Source organism: Hyaena hyaena, unplaced genomic scaffold, assembly GCF_003009895.1.
Source record: "Hyaena hyaena isolate Hyena2069 unplaced genomic scaffold, ASM300989v1 scaffold_956, whole genome shotgun sequence".
Lineage (NCBI taxonomy): Eukaryota > Metazoa > Chordata > Mammalia > Carnivora > Hyaenidae > Hyaena > Hyaena hyaena.
Window position 1 is genome coordinate 381,421 of NW_024081590.1, and position 12,655 is coordinate 394,075.

At 36.3% G+C, this 12,655-nt stretch overlaps 1 protein-coding gene across 1 annotated transcript in view; it reads left to right on the plus strand.

Moving 5' to 3' along the window:
* The first annotated feature begins 795 nt into the window (after window positions 1-795).
* The window catches only part of PKIA (cAMP-dependent protein kinase inhibitor alpha), a 96,462-nt gene continuing 84,602 nt past the window's right edge, over window positions 796-12,655 (plus strand). The window contains exon 1 of the mRNA XM_039221185.1: window positions 796-912. The gene's annotated coding sequence lies outside the window, so the exon portion shown is untranslated. The remainder of the gene's footprint in view (window positions 913-12,655) is intronic.

Here is a 12,655-nt window from a genome sequence, read left to right on the forward strand (position 1 = left end):
GCAAAAAGAAGATACAGCCATCTGTTAATGTAGATTCTGCTTCTTGGCTTCCAAATATTATAGCTGTCACCAGAGCAGCCAGCCCAATTGCGGGGGGGAGGGTGTTAGAGGCAACATCTGTACACTAAGTGCACCACTAAACAGCAACAAAATCCTGGGGCAACCCCTCTGTTTCCTCGAGTGCTTTCTTTGGTCGGTCCTACTTCTCCACTCCTTTGGGAGTTTCCCATTCTATTACGTAGGCGACAGGGTGAGAGGACCCAGCTTTCATGATTGTGAGTGGTTTGGCTGTGTGTGTCCATGTGCGCATTTGTGCGTGTGCGTTGGAGAAAAGCGAGGCGTGCTAGAGGGGCTTAGAAAGATTAATTGCCAATTTAAAACATTTCCGGAGCCTTCGAATGTTTATCTTAAATGACTTTCCCAGTCTCAAATTCAGCGAAATGAACAATACCGATAAGGAAAATGAAGAGGGTGGGAAACCCACACAGTCAAATGGAGCTGTCCATGCAGCGGGCGTGACAGGGGAGCTCTCGCAGGAAAGGCGCTATGCAGAGAAAGTCCCTCTGGCTCTTCTCTCTCGGTCCACAATCCAGCAACGTTTCCTCCGTAAAAGCATTAATAGAAAAGAAACCTGAAATCCAGAGGGGCAGAGGTCGTCGGGAGCGGTTTCCAGGCGCCCTTCCCCGCGGCCGGGAGAGGTCCCTCTCCCCCCGCGACTGGTACGGAATGTGGTGATCCGGCCCGGGGCGGGGGATGACTTCATGCTGCCGGAGCGCGGCGGCGGGAGCAGCTGCTGCAGCCGGCAGGTGGGGTGGGGGCCGGCGGAGCTGACCAGGCACTCGGCCGGGCTCCGCGGCACTGCGGCCCCGGGGCAGCGGGCACTGGGACGTGTGCTGACTCCATCCCGAGAAGGTAAGCAGCCAGGCTATTATTAGCCTCCACCAGGTCGCTCGGTTCTTTCCGGTCGAGTAGTAATGGGGTTTGCGATACACGGGGAAGAAGGGGAATATCTCTGCTGCATTCTGCAAAGGGAAAAGGGAGCAACGACTGGAATTGAAATGTTAATCAGCCAAGTGCCCGAGATTGGAGGAACGGTGTTACTGGGCAAACAAAGAAGACGGTCAGATACTCTTCAAGATAATAGACCGTTTCAATGCCAGACTCTCTTACGTATTGAAGAGGATTCAAAATGTGAAATAATTGGAGATGTACTTTTATCTTTCTACTTCAGCCTTCACTTGGTTATTTTCTGGTTTTGGAGCAGCAGGTCCTTCGAGGCAGCTTGATGAAGTAATCAGAAATCTTTCCTCTCCTGCCTTGCTCTGTCCCCTCTCCCTTGTTGTCAGGATGGGTCTGTGCCCATTTCAATGTCAAACACCTACTTCAATACTGAACCTTTAGTTCAGAGTCTCAGATTAGAAGAGAAACTTCTCTTTTCTCCCGGAGTTCAGCTTGGGTTGAGCAGCACTTGTCTCTGCTTTTCCCTTCATTTATCATCCTCTCTCTCAATTACTTCATTGATTTCCAGCCCCCACCCCTTTCCCCGGGATTCCGGGTCCATTCACAGGTCAGTTCTTGTTAGTTCCTATCCACAGCCCCTACTCCATGACTGATTTTGTCAAGGACCTACAAAGGGCATTGCCCTACACCACTTTTAGTATTCTCTCTGTATACTGTTACTTGTGTCCTTCCCCCAAATACAAGGCATGAAAAATTCTGCTTTTAGCCCAGTACCAACATGGATCCTGATAACTCCCTTCAGTGTAGTCACTGCGGCTGCATGAGGATTTTAAGGACAGCAGAATCTGTTGGGATGTGAGAAAGAGAACCATACTTACATGTTTACTACCTGTGCATAGGTGAAAGTACAAATGTGAATGTGTCTATCCAGTTTTTCTTGAAGCTTTTTTAGTCCGGCTGGGTTGTGAGACACCTATCTGGGTAGGGTTTGGGGCGGGTCCTCCCCAAAAAGCAAGCAGTGTGTTTGTGCTAAGATTCCCCAATAACCTCAAAAGAGTTCCAGAGAGGCAGTTAGAAAGCCAATGAAGCTGGCCAATCTAAACCTCAGGTTATTTGAGCATCTTCAAGTCAGTTTCACCATTTAGAGATTCTGACCACTTGTTCTAGGGTTTCCCCCACAAACCTCTTGCTGCTGAGCTCAAATGCCTTATTCCTGTTGCCACCTGGGGATGTACATTTGAATAATATAATTGAAATGGTTAAGATGGCTGTGATGGGGATTGCAAATGTGTCATTTCACCAACAGAGAATAGTTGCAATAAGCCAGACTGGGGCATCTGTGTGCCAATACTCTATTTAACAGGCGATCTGTTATCTTTAAATTAGATAATCTGACTCAATAGCCATGTGATTTTATTTTAGCAAATTAAAATAGGAGATCAATGAAAAAGATAGGTAAGGTTTATAGCTAAAAATTTATCTCTGCCCACCTTCCTTTTTATATATTGCTTTTAGACAAAGATATTGGTTCTGAAAAATCATGTTCATTCTATTAGATATCATTATCGCTTTTCTGAATACAATTTATTTTTATAAAATACACTATAGAAGGATTTGAGTTGGCTTCTTTGTCTCTACCTTTAGTATATGAGGCAGAGGGAGTGGAGTAGGTAGGCAAATACCCAGTCCAAGTGGCCCACTCGGGGAACTCTTCCTCTGGATCATGAAAACCCCAGCATCAATTTTTTTTAGCTTGTTGTTGTTATTATTATTATGTGTTGAGTGCAATTTAGATTTGAAATATTAAAATTTAAAGATTCTGGTATTTTGAACACAGGCACACCAAATAGAAGAGGGAACAAAGAGCAAGAACAACAAAACCCTTTATTCTACTACCTTTCTTTACTAATCTTCAAATATTTAACTATATACATAATTATTCTGAATAATAAGTGATATAAATGTTAATATAATAATTCATTTTAAAGAAATTATGAAATACAGATTAGTACAATTGATCTTAAGTACAATAAAAATTTCTGTAATTTTGAGGTTTCTTTATGTTGACTACTAGTGCATAAGAATATCCTAATAACAGTTAGAAACTGAAAGTGACTATTAGTTGGGTTTCTGAAGAAACAGAATTCTTTGGCAAGAAATGGGACAGACTGGTATTGCCTAAGCTGGCATCATACCTGCCAGTGGCTTCATAGGTGAGATGAATTCACTAAGTTATGGACCTGCATTTGAGAAGCCTTTCTGGGAAGAGAGAAAATAAGTCAGAAAATTTAGATTTTCATTTCAGTGCAACTGAGGAAGATAAATAAATTTAAGGGATTTCTGAATTCGGACTTCGTTATTTTGAAATAATTCTTTTTTTTTCTGAGAAAAATGTCCAAATACAGAGTCCAACAAAAAAATGCATGTATGACTTCATGGCTGGAACTGATTTATGAATTTATTTCCTTTCCTTTAAACGTTTCCAAAGGAGAGGAAAAATTAATTGCCTGGTGTTCAAGAGATGGAGGAGGAATGAACAACAGGAGGATGTGCACTATTAGATGCCAAATGAAGTGCAGGCATTGCTACAGATTTGACAAGATAGCATGAAGTCAATCTATTGCTTTCTAACAATGTAAAAAAAACATTTAGTTTAGTGGGTGGCCAGTGTTATCAGTACAAATTTAAGAGTCAAAGCTGACTTCTCATAACAAAAATCGTTTTCTGATTCTACCTTATTTTCATTAGCTACAATTGAAATAGACTTATTTTGAGATTTTGAAACATGGAAAAGAAAAAAAAGTAGGAATAATAAAGCTAAAGAAGGGTATTTCTATTTAACCAGTATCTACAGTAAAAATAGTAGAAAAAGTGCTATTTTGAAAGTTGTCAATGGCCTCCTAACAGCCAGATTTATGTAGCATTGAACCTTCTTCATTATGTCTTTATTTTTAAGTTCTCATCCATGTTCTTTTTAAACACCTGTGTTTATTTTTTTAATAATTCATTTATTTTGGGGGCACCTGGGTGGTTCAGTTGGTTAAGCGTCCAACTTCGGCTCAGGTCATGATCTCATATTTCATGGGTTTGAGCCCCACGTCGGGCTCTGTGCTGACAGCCAGCTCAGAGCCTGGAGCCTGCTTCAGATTCTGTGTCTCCCTCTCTCTCTGACCCTCCCCTACTCACACTGTGTGTGTCTCTCTCAGAAATAAATAAAAACATTAAGAAAATTTTTTAAATTATTTATTTCTGAGAGATAGAGAAAGAGATTGAGAGCGCATGAGGGTCTGGGGAGGGTCAGGGAGAGAGGGAGATAGAGGATCTGGAACAGACTCAATGTTGACAGCAGAGAGGTGGATATAGAACTCAAATTTATGAACCATGAGCTCATGACCTGAGCCGAGGTCAGATGCTTAACTGACTGAGCCACCCAGACACCCCAATACTTGTGTTCAAAAGTATTATTAATAGTTAATATGCATCAGGCAGTGAGATATCTCTTTATCTAGTTTCTCAGTAATCCCCTTAAGCTACCCTGTGATCAGCCTAAACCAGTCTTTATTTCCAGTTTGTGCCCCATGATGTCATGCCTATATGTCTTAATTTGTTCCTTTCACTCATTCCGTACATATCAAAACCTTACTCACTCAGACACTGTCTCTTCCATGAGGCTCTCCCCATACCCACTGTCTTTGCATCAGATAAATTTTCTCCATTGTCTAAAGTCCTATTGCACTTTCTATTTTGTTGTGTTCTTTAGTGTGATGATACCTTGTTCTTCTAAAGTAGTCTTGGGGAACATGATTTGTGATGGACAACTTTTTATTACCTGCAACTCATAGTACACTGCCTAACTACATACAGATATTTTTCGACTTATGATGGGCTTACCTCCCAGTAGACCCATTGTAAGTTGAAAATATCATAAATCAAATGCACTTAATACACCTAACCTACCGACCACCATATCTTAGCCTAGCCTACCTTAAATGAGCTTAGAACAATTACATTGGCCTGCAATTGGGCAAAATCATCTAACACAAAGTAAGTATTGAATATATCACATAATTTATTGATACTCTACTGAGGGTTAAAAACAGAATTGTTGTGTGGGTACAGAATGGTTCTAAGTATATCAGTTGTTTACCCTCATGATCGCATGGCTAATGGAGCTGTGGCTTGCTGACACTGCCCAGCATCACAAGAGAGTATGGTACTGCTTGCTAGCCTGGGAAAAATTCCAAATACAAAAATTGAATTGTAGTTTCTACTGAACATGCATCTCTTTTGAACCATCATAAAGTTGAAAAATCATATATTGACATCCTAAGTCAGGAACTTTTTGTCTATGCATAGATATTAAATAATTTGATTTTAGTTAAGAAATTAGTTATTATTTCCCAGGAATATATCTCTACCTACTCTTCTCCATTAGCTAAGTTCGGCTCCTAATATGTGTGTAAGTATTGTTTAGTTTATAAAAACATTTATATAATAATAAATATAGTGAAAGCAAATTCAAATAATTATGTTCAACAAAAGTTATTGTGAGCTTGCATGCCATTAAATGTACATTAGCTTATACAGACTAATAGTATGCTAAGCTTAATAAAAACTTTAAAGGAGAAATTGTTATCTGTTTTCATCATGTATGATGAAATTTTTCTGCATTTTTTGAAAAAGAATAAGCAGAACAAGGTTCCTTACATATATAAGTACTTGTTCAGTTGCAAGACACTCTGCAGGTACTTTCATTTGTGGTATCAAATTTCAACCTTCTATATCTGTTCACTTTACATTGAGGAAACTGAGACTCAAAAATATCACCTAAATGTTTAACATACATTCTTTCCAAGTTATCATGCTGCCGTTTGTTTGAAGTATTAAGAGTGAAGGAAAGCATTATAAAAATGTAAGGTTGGAGCCATCAGAGCACTTTAAAATTGTTTTGTAATTAATCTTTCCAGTGTTTCTTAAACTTTTGGGTCTTAACATCCCCTTTGATAATTCAGTAAAGGCTGTGCCTCCACTCCACAAGTACACACACACACACACACACACACACAGAATTTTGCATACAATTGCAGGTGTCTAAGGACCCACTAAAGCACTCTTTAGCAAATGGTTTAAGAACATCTCCGGGCTCACTTTGACAATATATAGTCCTTTATTAGCCCAGACGTTTTTGGTACTTGAAAGGAGGTTCTCCTTCTATTGTTCTCCCTGCTTTTAAACCTAAAATGAGAGCTCTTCACTATCACTGGCACAAAGGCAGCTAAAGATGATTCGGAAGCAGGTGCCAGTGAGAAGAGTATTCAAAGAACCCTGATTCATGGAAAAGGAATCCCAGAAGGAGTTCTGAATGTAACACATTCCAAATGATTTATTTAGGGTTTTCCAATCAAACCTTTTTTTTTTTTTTTTTTTTTTTTACAAAAAAAGAAACAGTTCTAGACTTAGAGTACTGTAGTGCCAAATATGTAGAAGAACATTGCCAGAAATTGAGTGGTGTAATCTACTTTGAAACATTTTCAGTGTTCTTTGGATGGATGCATGTCTGCCTCAAAGTTACTATTTCTTTCTGGTAATTCTGTCTGCAGCAATGTATTTGTTTTTGCCAACTTAGGGAAAGACAAATTCATCCCTCCTAGGTTCTAAAACAATTGCCAGGATAAAAGTACATTAAAAATTCTTAACTGATACTTGGAGAGACCAGTACAAGCTAGCATGGTTCTTGCTGATGCTATTCAAAGAAAAGTGTGACAACATTAATCTAGAAAAAACAGATAGAGAGAAGTCAACTTAGGCTGCTGCTTTCTTTACACTTCCCAAAATATGATAATAACTGTATAAGCTCCTAAAATAAGGGCAATTTTATGGGAACTTTATAATATGCATAATACAAGGTAAATTTATACTTTAAAGTATAATGGATTTGTATTATTTTTATTGTGGTAAAATAGAAATAAAATTTACTATTTTAACCATTTTTAAGTGTACCATTCACTAGCATTATGTACATTCACAATGTTGACCAGCCATCACCACTATCCATTTTCAGAACTTTCTTACCATCCCAAACAGAAACTTTGTACCTGTTAAAGAGTTACCCCTCATTCTCCCCCTCCTCTCAGCATCTGGTAAACTCTATTCTATATATGTATGGATTTGCCTGTTTTAGCCACATCATACAAGTGGAATCATACAATATTTGTTCTTTCATGTCTGGTGTCTTTCAATTAGCATAATGTTTTCAAACAAGTTTATCCATGTTGCAGCATGTATCAAAATTTCATTACTTTTTAAGGCTGAATAATATTATATAATCATATTAATATAATTATAATAATACAAAATATAGTTATATTTATGTTATTATATTATCATGTTTATATTATATTTCTATTATGTTAATGATATCTAGCATAGACACTACCATATCACCTTTAGTAGATTCCTTGTAAGATGTACTAAGAATGTGCCATAATTTTATTCATTGAAAACCCACTGGTAAATATTTATAAAGTTCCAAATTGTTTTGTGATTTTAAGGTATGTGGTAATGGGCACAAAGGTATATGCCTTTATATGCTGGTACTTTTACTTTTGTTTGTGGGTTTGTTTTGTTATTGTTGTTGATGGTGCCAAGACCTAGGATTAGTGCTTCTCGTATTGATAGACAAATTCTTGGAGTGGTATTATTGGGTCAGAGGTAACACATGCATATTTATAATTTGAAAAAGTACATTGACTATAAAAATTCATAAACTCCTTCAAAAAATAGTATATTTCTATTTTCAGTAGCCATTTCTAACTATGTTAAAAATGAATACAACTAGTATAAAGGAATCTATTTACCATGATTTGAGCAAGGAAATAATTTTACTTTTTTCATTTCTAGTTCGTGGAGGGAAAATACTACCCATGAGTATTGACAGATTTCAGGTCTCTCAAACACACATTTTACCATTTCAAAGATATTACAGAGTACATCACAGATGTCACTCAAGTCTTATAACAACAGTGTAAAAAACTAGTAACATCTATAGCTAGCTTTTTTTTAAAAAATAGCTCCAGCAATGGGTCATTTGAACCCAGCCTTATCTAAAATTTGGTTTACTTTTAGCTCAAATTTATGTACCTGCATTATAGTAAATATTTTATTTTGCTGTAGTTTCTCTTTAGTATATTCTTAAATTTTTTTTTCTTATTGTTTATTTCTTTTTGAGAGAGTCAGAGACCGAGCAGGGGAGGGGCAGAGAGAGAGGAAGACTCAGAATCTGACCACAGCTCTGTCTGAGCTGTCAGCACAGAGCCTGATGCATGGCTCAAACCCATCTGAGATCGTAACCTGAGCTGAAGTTGGATGCTTAACCAGCTGAGCCACATAGGTGCCCCGTAGTGTATTCTTTTTAATTTATCCCAATGAAAGTGTCATATTTAAGCTAAACTACAGAATATTGGTATATATGAAGTAAAACAGAATCAGCAAGACTTTTAACTACCTTCTCAGAAAACTGTCTTGATTTGTACTGTCCAAGAGGGGAGAAACAAAGAGCTTGCTAGGGATTGCATCATGTTTTACCCTAATTAGACATTAACATGCTAAAATGTCAAGGATGAAGCAACATGTTTATAACATTTTTTTAAAAGCTGCTTAAAACTGAAGAGTTACAAGAACACAGATGGACACACCCTGGAGTTCACAACAGGGTTTTAAGGTATGCTTTTTCTTTGGTTGACTGGGATGGAGAACCTATTAATAAACATTTCTCTGTTATTTACTTTTGTCATTTTATTTTATTGCTCCCTGATCAAACCTTCTTTAAAAAGCAGGCATAAAACAAATAAGCATTCTGACCTTGCCTAAATAAGCAACAAGAACCTCACATCTTCCTCATTGCACTGCCATGTTTATGGGACTGCGGGTACAAGCGTTGGCTTTGTTGGTCATTGCAGTCGTTGCAGCAGTACGACCCACTGTATTTCTTCTCTTCTATACTGCAGAGTTTGACTCCATAAACAGAGAAGTCAGTACTATCTTTAATGCCATTTCTTACACTCCTCTCCATGATTTTTCACACTCAGGTTCTCTGATAATTGAAATGTAGTGAAAAACAACCAGGGTGTTAATTCCCTCTATCCATTCATAAAACTTAATCCTGCTAGGACTTGCAAAAATAATGTTGAATCTGAATTGGTGGGTACCCCAATGGAATCACTGAGAATAATCTGTCAAACTCATCAAGTCTAAATACAGATTTAAAGGCCATCAAATTTTAAATATTGTAAAGATTTAAAAAAGGTTTTAAAGATTTTAAAATTTGGTATATACAGCAATATATGAAAATTTTAGAAAAGTATAATTACATGTATGGGGCTTATTTATAAGATAAGCTCACTGGAGAACAGTGTACTTTTAGAAGGATTCATTCTGAACAGACTGCATTAGCATTTTTTTGACCACTACCTTCCAAAATAAATTGTGACAAATCATTGTTCATCCAAATTAATTCTCATCTCGAGGAAGTGAGTTCAGGGGAAACTGCCTTCAAGTAATCTGTGCTTTCCTGCAGTGGATCAAGCTGAAATACAACAAGGCTGACATTCTTAACTATTGTAACACACCTGTTTTACTAGGATTATCTAATGATTAGTAGCCAAGAGTCTCAAATAACCTGAAAATGTCCATTGATAAAAGTTAATCAACATATGGCTTGTGATCCTATAGAAGAAAAGTCTAAATTTCATTTCTTAAATCATCTCCATATTAGGATTGCAAAGCAAAGCATGAGACAATAGCGTTTGGTATATTTTATAAGTGTCTACATTTCTAGGGTGGTTATTAGTATCATTTACTATTGTAAGCACTCAAGAAATGTACAGTTATTTCAAACCATAAAATATCAGGACCATAAAAATTTCTGCATCTCTAATGATTAGTTCCATGTTTACATTAAAAGCATTTATAAAATATTTGTTGAACAACAAAATAAATCAATACCATTTAGTTTTGAAACCTGCTCCCCAACACAAAATAATTGACATTCTACACATGTTCATTGTGATTATTTTTGTAGGTGTAGTGGTGATGAATTATGAATAAGATTATCATCCTCTTTTTCTTGCTGAACCATACTCCCTTCCCTCTGAGGTTTTATAGAGTACAAATTAGAGGTAATGCATATTAAAGTTTCAGATACATCTAGTAAGCACTTTAAAACATTCAGCCAAACACAGTCCTTTTAGCCAGGACAGGAAGACATGACATTACCCTTCTTCCTTTAACTACAATGGATTTGGACTTTAAAAAATAAAAAAATGCAAGACACAGATTTTAATAATAAAATAGTAGTCAATAGTTCTCCTATGTCCATGCCTTTTTCAGTTTCATTTATTGTAAAGAACACAGTGATAGAGAAAGCAAAATTTTGGTTGATTCAAAGTGTTTTCCACCTGTATGCAGGTTTGAGGTAATAATCCTGTAACATCTTCACTGGGGCTTTGTAAAGTCAGTATTTCACCAGAAAAATTAAATCTGACACTAAAATGGCCTGACACTAAACAGTCCATTGACTAAGCGAGGAAGGTTGGCGATTTGGTTATCATTTTTTAAAAAAGTCACTAACTTGTTCAGGCAAAAAACTTAAATGTTTGAATTACCCCTTATAAAAAGGAAAATGAAATTACATGGTAACATGAAATAACGTAACAGTGTTATGAAAGCAGAGCAATTGGGTTGATCTCAAAATGTTTAACTATACAATTAATGTTTTTTGTTCAATTTGATAATTTTGCTCAGAGCTCTCAGGCAGCTTTTGATCACTTTCAGAATCAAACATCATCTTCAAAGTATACTGATCACTAGACCTCCCCCTTCCCTTATCTGTGTGTTTATTTTGGGAGTTTTGGCTACCACTTATGTTCAAATCATGTATTTTAAGAAGTGAATTTGAGTTTTGCATTACAATGAGTTTGACTTCCCCCTTTATGGTTTACTAGCTATATATACCTCCATGAGTGGTATCTTGGTATTTAAAATAGGAAAAGCACAGGGGTGTTGTGAAGATTAAAGAAGATAACCATGAAAGAGAATTTAGTGCACTGTTTGAAACACATAAGGGTTAATAAATGTTTTCAATTTCTGTCATTTTAATTCTCAAGGGCAGCTTACAAGACCTCATTACCACAACTTTTCCCAAATGTTTATGAGTGTTTTCCACCCGTACGCAGGTTTGTCATCTTGTAACATCTTCACCGGGGCTTTGTAAAGTCAGTATTTCACCAGAATACATGTTAGTTAAATACTAATATATGTTAGTTAAAATGACCTTGAACATCACAAGAAGATGTCTCTGTGCAGGTAATGCCACTGGTGGGAGAGGTTGAAGCCAACACAAAGCAAAGTTGTCAGGCTCTGGTCTGGCAATAGCTGTGGGAATTAGACTTAGCTTCTATTTTTAACTCTGCAAGTCATTGATTGGATGATCTGGGAAAAGTCAGCTGGCTATTAATTCTGCATCTTATTTTCTTTCTAAATTTTACCATATGTATAATCACTCTTGTCACTAACTCATTATCAGAAAGGATATGAAGATTGTTGAAGAAGGGTGTTGATGTTAGAAGCAAGTGTCAGATAAAAAGGGGAATCTCCCTTACTTAAAAGCAACAGTTATTTTTTTCTTTTCTTTTCTTTCTTTCTTTTTTTTTTTTTTTTTATAATACAGAATGGAAGTTCCTGGGAGAGAACAACTTTAATTTGTAGAGAGTTGTTAACGTTCACTTCCACTTACAAATTTCTTTGAAGAGTCTGCTAATTATCTGCCTTATACCCAAATGTATATATATTTTTATGTGCAACTATTGAAGAAATTTCTTATGGTTAATATCATTAAATTTTCCAAAAAGGAAAATTAACTTCCAGCTCCACTGTACATCATATACCAACGACTCTTTTTGGGATATGATATCTTTCTATTTTATTGAAGCTCAATGAATTTAGAGGGAACATACAAGGATTTTAATATTCAAGGTCTTATTCAGTCCTAGGTACTACTGATTAAATATGATCAATAGCAACACCCTTAAACTGTGAAATTAAAAAAAGAAGCCTCAATTAGTGTGAAAACTTTAGTAGAAACACAGCCTATGAAAATTGCATTGTTAGTACACATACATACGCTAGTATGCTAAATTCTGGGGCTTAAAAAACACATAATTTAACTTTTTTTTTTCTTCTATGGCTTTTTATTATTAATATGAGTTATTTTGGTTTAAAGAAACCAGTATAAAAACTGTCTGGAGATTGTGTTTAATATGTAAGCCACACTTGTTCACAGGTGAGAACTGAGTGGTGATCACTAGCCAACTTTGCAATAGTTTGTTTTGGTTGGTAGAGTCTACTCATGTGTACCTGGGAAGAGAATAACTTTATTCTTTCAATTATGAGGAAGTCTGTCCTAAATTTCCAAACACATACTGTTAATGCATGTTCAGATACTGAATTCATTAGCTATCCACCAAAGGCTTGAGGCATAGATTGTTGGCATAGTCGGATTCTAAGATGAGATGTTATACATAATGAAAGTACCTGCTTTAAACATATAGGTACATACATATATACACATATATTATAAATAAATTTTATATATTTATATGTTACATATTATATTTAATCAATGATGTGTGAATATATA